The 6,696-nt window shown below is 46.1% G+C and overlaps 1 protein-coding gene across 2 annotated transcripts in view; it reads left to right on the forward strand.

Moving 5' to 3' along the window:
• The first annotated feature begins 6,304 nt into the window (after positions 1 to 6,304).
• Positions 6,305 to 6,696, forward strand: part of LOC309382207 (putative RNA-binding protein 23) — a 20,675-nt gene continuing 20,283 nt past the window's right edge. Inside the window, exon 1 of one of the 2 annotated variants that reach the window (XM_081933790.1) lies at positions 6,305 to 6,528. The gene's annotated coding sequence lies outside the window, so the exon portion shown is untranslated. The remainder of the gene's footprint in view (positions 6,529 to 6,696) is intronic. The other variant, XM_081933789.1, reaches the window with a different exon arrangement.

The following is a 6,696-nucleotide window of genomic DNA, read 5'->3' on the forward strand; positions in this document are numbered from 1 at the left end:
TAAAGACTGCTTTATTATTGTTCTAGACAGCTTAACAAAATGAAGAAGCTTTTTAAAATAAATGCTTGATCCGAAGAGACCCAGTGCTATGGTCTCTTCTTTTAAAGTCCCTTCGGGGAGAGGGGGCGGTCTATAAATACAACAAATAATAATAATAATAATAAATAGCAGAGAATAACTAGACTTCAGGAAAGCCACATCAATTTTAACAGCATCTGTACAAGTTTAGTCTGAAATGTTCCACTACCATCAATGTATATTGTCTAGACTGTTCGTTGCAGGGAGGCAAATTGCTGGGAGGCAGAAGCAGAATTTTTTCCCCCTTATTTTCCTCCCCAAAAGCTAGATGTGTCTTATATTTTGGAGCGTCTTATACACCGAAAAATACGGTATTTGACAATTGCAGCATCCTGGGTCCCCATGATTGCTGTTTCCAACCAACCAACAAGCAAAGTCAATGCGGGAAGCTGGACTCGCTTAATGACGTGCCACAAAAGGTCACAAAACTGGATGCAACTCAATGACTGCATTACTTAGCAACCTAAGCCCCAGTCCCAACTGTGGTTGTAACTCAAGGACTATCCATACAGGATAGGCCTATTCGGTAGAGCCCCCCCCCCCATTCAGCGGAATGCGTACAAGTACTCCTCGGTTTACAACCAAGGTTGAGCTCAACATTTCTGTGGTGAAGGGAAACATTTGTTCAGCGAGTTTTGTCCCACTTTATGACTTTTCTTGCCACAGTTCTTAAGTGAATCCCTGCAGTGGATAAGTCATTGACCTGGTTGTTAAATGAATCTAGCTACTCCACTCGTCGAAAGGTCACAAAAGGTGAGCCCAGGACCCTGCAACTGTTATAAATACGAGCCAATTGCCAAGCATCTGAAGCCGCATCCCATGCAGATGCTGCAATGTGTCGTAACTCTGAAAAGCAATCGCAAGTCACTTTTTCCAGTGACGTCGTAACTTTGAACAGTCACTAAATGAGCTGCTGTTAAGTTGAGGACTACCTGTATATCTTGCCAGTATGTTGGCTCCCAGTCTGGCACCAAAGCCAATGCAAGACATGAAGAATGAGTTTTCCAGCTTCTTTTATTGGAGTGCTCCAGCCTCCCAGGGTCTCTCGGCAGCTAAAGACTTCAAACAAGGCGCAAGCACAAATTTGATAAGAGTTGTGATTAAGGAAATTAATATCCTAACAGTCATATATTGATTCCTCCCAACACGTTTCTTTTGACTGGAGTCTTCTACTTTACTCTCCTTCATACATCACAGGTTTAGGTTAAGAAGCTTTCTCAAAAGAGGTGCGTCTTTTACTATTTTCATAAGTTTAGAGGTTACCAAAGTTTATATATCTATATGTCCCTTAGGATCAGGGGTGGGTTCCTGCCAGTCCTCACCTCTTCTATAGAAGAGGTTCCACAAATCTACTGTGCCGTTTAGAACCGGTTCCAGCTCCCTCCCCCCGCCTGTCCACACATCATCAGAGGAGGAATTCTGGGAGTTTGTTTTATTGGATTTATATGCCGCCCTTCTCCCAAAGGACTCAGGGCGGCGTACAACATTAAAAAACACACATCCCGAAAGTTAAAAAGAAATTAAATACATATCCAAAAAACAAACCCAATTTATAGGACAATACATTTAAAAAATGAGATAAAATTAACAGGCCAGGTTGAAGTCCACAAGTCTTAAAGCTGTCAACTTTGAACACCCCTGGGTTTTTTTTTTTCCTAAAGGGTTAGGGGTGCGAGGGTCTTGTAACTTGACAGCTTTAAGACTTGCGTGCTTCAAATGCCAGAGTTTCTGAGCCAACATGACTGGAGGAGGAATTCTGGGAGTTGAAGTCCATAAGTCTTAAAGCTGTCAACTTTGAACACCCCTGGGGTTTGTTTTTTCCTAAAGGGTTAGGGGTGCCAGGGTCTTGTAACTTGACAGCTTTGAGACTTGCATGCTTCAAATGCCAGAGTTTCTGAGCCAACATGACTGGAGGAGGAATTCTGGGAGTTGAAGCCCACAAGTCTTAAAGCTGTCAACTTTGAACACCCCTGGGTTTATTTTTTCCTAAAGGGTTAGGGATGCAAAGGTCTTGTAATTTGACAGCTTTAAGACTTGCACGCTTCAAAGCCAGAGTTCCTGAGCCAACATGACTGGAGGAGGAATTCTGGGAGTTGAAGTCCACAAGACTTAAAGCTGTCAAGTTTGAACACCCTTGGGGTTTTTTTTTCCCTAAAGGGTTAGGGGTGCAAAGGTCTTGTAAATTGACAGCTTTAAGACTGCTTGTGCTTCAAATGCCAGAGTTTCTGAGCCAACATCTTGATTGCTGAGCAAGAGCGTTGTTAAGTGAGTTTCACCCCATTTTACAAGTTGGCCATGCCCACCCAGTCACATGACTGCCAAGCCACTCCCACAAAGCAGGCCACACCTACAGAAGAGGTTCTAAAAATTTTTGAAACCTACCACTGCTTAGGCTGTAGGATATGTCTACATCCTTCTAGTGTGTCCTTCCGGCATGTCACTTTCCTGTTGCTAGGGAGTCGTGCCCCACCATTTGTCACACTCACCACAACTGCAATTTTCTGTTGTCAGCAATTCCTTTAGCTTTCCAGTGGTGAAATGCAAAAAGTTTCCCTACCAGTTCTGTGGGCATGGCTTGGGGGTCATGTCACCTGGCGGACAACAAGCAGGAACCTCACAGAGTCAACAGCTCAAAAACCAACTATCACACTTGACACAAAAATGACACAAAAGCTACACAACGGACTCACACACACCGCAAAAGCAGCGGGACTTCACACACAAAAAGGATCCGATGATCACAGCACAGCTGTTTGGCACAGCTGATCGTCTGAACTTTTTAAAAAAACTTTCTAAAGCATTTTTTTTACTACTGGTTTGGGCAAACCAGTAGCGTCTTTACTACTGATTCGGGCGAACTGGCCCAAACCAGTAGCATTTCACCCCTGAAACATTCCGAATTCCAACCTGAGTCCTTCGTAAGTTATGGGATGAAAAAGAGAGAGGAGGATTTGGCCTACCTACCAGATAAGAATAAGAATTCGAATAAAAATAGGAATACGAATAGAAATAGGAATAGAATATGCTTTCAGTGTGCATAAAAGGGAAAAATACATTCATCAAGAATCATAAGATACATCGCTTAGTGATAGTCACAGGTTACTAATGAGCAATCAAAGCAATCAAATCAAACCAGATTTAAAATTATATTTTGATGGCTTTTTGTCTGGTTTGGATGAAGGTCCGTATGACCTTGAAGAATAAGAATTTGGAAGGCTGTGAATTGATAATATTTTGGGGTACGATCAAGCTGAGGGGAATGCACACACCGAGAATCTTTTGTTGTTGTTAAGCACGTCATTCTAAGAGTTTGGACTAAATATATAAAAAAAGGCGCTCTCCCAAGGACTTTGTTTTGTTATCCCAAGACTGCTTTTTTATTTATGTATAGAAAGCAATGACAATCTGGCGAACCCACGGTGAACATTTAACAAACTTTCCTAATGCCAATCTTGAATCCGTTCAGTAAAAGTCTGTAGAGTCAGACAGGTCATGGCTGTTCTCTCAGAGGTGCTTTTTTCAGAAGGCAACTGGACTTCCCTGTTTTTTTCTTTCGAAGACGTTTCGCTTCTCATCCAAGAAGCTTCTTCAGCTCTGATAGGATCATGGGAAAATGGAAGGATTTCTATTCCTTGCAGACAGCTGGTCATTTGCAGCCTTTTAGAGGGTTGTTGAAGCACTTGGAGGTTTATCTGTGTCCTCAAGGTCACCAGACTCACTGGAGTCTGCAATTTTTTTCTTCTGGAAATCCATTCCTGCTCCCAAATCATTGAAAAGAGTGTTTATCCCAAATTCTATAGTTTTCTTTTGAAGACGTTTTGCTTCTCATCCATGAAGCTTCTTCAGCTCTGACGCGATAGTGGGAAATGGAAGGATTTATATTCCTTGCAGACAGCTGGCCATTCATGCCTTGGTAAGGCCACACTTGGAATACGGCATTCAGTTTTGGTGGCCACGATGTAGAAAAGATGTGGAGACTCTAGAAAGAGTGCAGAGAAGAGCAACAAAGATGAGGGGACTGGAGTCTAAAACATAGGTAGAATGGTTGCAGGAACTGGGTAGTTTAATGAAAAGAAGGACTAGGGGAGACATGATAGCAGTCTTCCAATATCTCAGGGGTTGCCCCAAAGAAGAGGGAGTCAAACTATTCTCCAAGGCACCTAGGGGTAGAACAAGAAGCAATGGGTGGAAACTAAAGAATGTCCTGATGGTTAGAACAATTAATCAGTGGAACAGAAGTTGCCTCCAGAAGTTGTGAATGCCCCAACACTGGAAGTCTTTAAGATGTTGGATAGCCATTTGTCTGGAACGGTATAGGGTTTCCTGCCTAGGCAGGGGGTTGGACTAGAAGACCTCCAAGGTCCCTTCCAACTCTGCTATTGTATTGTATTGTATTTGCAGCCTTTTAGAGGGTCGCTGAAGCGCTTGGAGGTTTCTCTATGTCCTCAGGGTCACCTGAGTGATGCTAATAATTCCTGTAGTCTGCAATTTTTTCTTCTGGTAATCCATTCCTGCTTCCACACCATTCAAAAGGATGTTCATCCCAAATTGTATGGCTAAACATTTGGAGAGATTCTCTGTCATCCAGGTCACGGTTGTCCCAAAGGTGCTTTTTCAGGAGGCAATTGGACTTTTTTTTTTCCCTTGGAAGACGTTTCGCTTCTCATCCAAAGAGCTTCTTCAGCTCTGAAAGGATAATGGAAAATGGGAGGATTTCTATTCCTTGCAGACAGCTGGTCGTTTGCAGCCTTTTAGAGGGTCGTTGAAACGCTTGGAGGTTTATCAATGTCCTCAGGGTCACAGATAAATGGTGACTGAATGGTGCTCCTGGTTCCTGTAGTCTGCCATTTTCTCCCCTTCTGGGAATCCATTCCTGCTCTCACACCATTCAAAAGATGTTCCTCCCAAATCGTAGGGCTAAACATTTGTAGGGATTCTCAGTCATCCACAGTCACGGTTGTCCCAAAGGTGCTTTTTTTCAGGAGGCAGCTGGCCTTTTTTCTTTTCTTTTCTTTTGAAGACGTTTCGCTTCTCCTCCAAGAAGCTTCTTCAGCTCTGACCGGATGGCGGGGAGAGCTGAAGAAGCTTCTTGGAGGAGAAGCGAAATGTCTTCAAAGACAAAAAAAAAAAAAAGCTGAATTGCCTCCTGAAAAAGCACCTTTGGGACAACCTGGAATGACTGAGAATCTGTATAGGCTTTTAACAAACTTTCCTAATTGCAATCTTGAGTCCTTTCAGGAGTTGCCTCAGAGCTTGACTGCTACAGTGGGCTGCATGCAGGGGCTTCCCTTGAAGAGTATTCCAGGAGGTGCAAAATGGAGGCAGCCAAGGCTGTTAACCGGCCTGGAATTAAGCGAAAAATGTCCTTCAACTGTATTCTGGGCACAAACAAAGGGGTGCTTTTACTTTCATCACCCCTAAAAGTCGGAGGGCTGGCTACGTGAGGGTCCCGGCTCCCAATTTCCCTGTTGGCGGCCGCCTTTCTTTCGCCAAATAACGGGCTGCCTCAGGAATTGGGCTCAGCTCCCAGGCTTAATGAGTCGAAGTCCACGAAAACCCTCCAGTGGCGGGACAAAGGACGCCTATTTCGGCTCTCTGCTGGGAAACTAGGCGAGGCGAGCAACTCCTCAGGGATCAGCACGGAGACTAGGCCGCTGTTGCCGTGGTAACTGCGTGGCTCCTCCCCTTTTCTCCCTTTAGCCCAGGAGCTTCGCGGCCTCTGACCTGCCCTGAAAGTGGCTTCCCCTACGGCCCCGGTGACTAAAGCACCAATCAGGGCTTTGTTTGTAACGTGAATGGTTTTATCCAATCAGGGCAAGACTCAGATGGGGAGGACGCCTTCGCTTCATTCCCGTTCCCCGCTATACACCAATGATGTTTGCTGTACTGAATACACTTTGGCGTTTATCCGCTCATCCAGCCAATAAACCGCCCCGACGGTTTATTATTTTTTCCCAATTGGCTACTGCGAAACCCCGCCCCAGGCTTCACAACCATTGGTTGTCTTGCGTGCGAGGGAAGTAAAGGGAAAGAAAAAAAATCGACCTCAATACGCCTTTCGGAGCCCCTTAGCGAATCAGAGGGACCCTCACCACAGAAGTCCCCCCCCGACTAAGCCCACCCAATCGCCGCGCGGCTTTTTCCCCCATCGGGACCCACCCCCTTATTTTTGACACGCTCCATTTTGCATCTCTCACCCCTTTCAGCCAATCCGCGGCGCCGACGCTCCCGCGCAGGCGTGCTGCGCCGCCCGCCGCCCTCCCCTTCGCGAGCCGAAGGAGAAGGGAGGGGTACGCTCCTGGAGGGAAACAGCGTCCGACGCCATCTTAGAATCGCCGCTCCTCCTGCTCGCCGCGGCCGCGTCTGAGGAAGGGAGCCGAAGCGCTTCGGACCGGGAAAAACAACAACACCCCGCCGGGGGTCTAGCGGCCAAAGGGGAGGGGGAGGCGGGTGAGTGACTGAGAGGACGAGAAAGAAAAACAAAACAACCAGGCCTGAGGCGGCCAAAGCGCCGAACGGGTAGCGGCGGTGACGTCACGCCACGCTGCGGGCGGTGACGTCACACGGGAGGGGGGTTTAGAATCCCCACGGGGGCTCCGAAAGGAGATAAGAGGCCCA

Source organism: Natrix helvetica (assembly GCF_964273705.1).
Source record: "Natrix helvetica genome assembly, chromosome: Z".
In the NCBI taxonomy this organism is placed as follows: Eukaryota; Metazoa; Chordata; class Lepidosauria; order Squamata; family Natricidae; genus Natrix; species Natrix helvetica.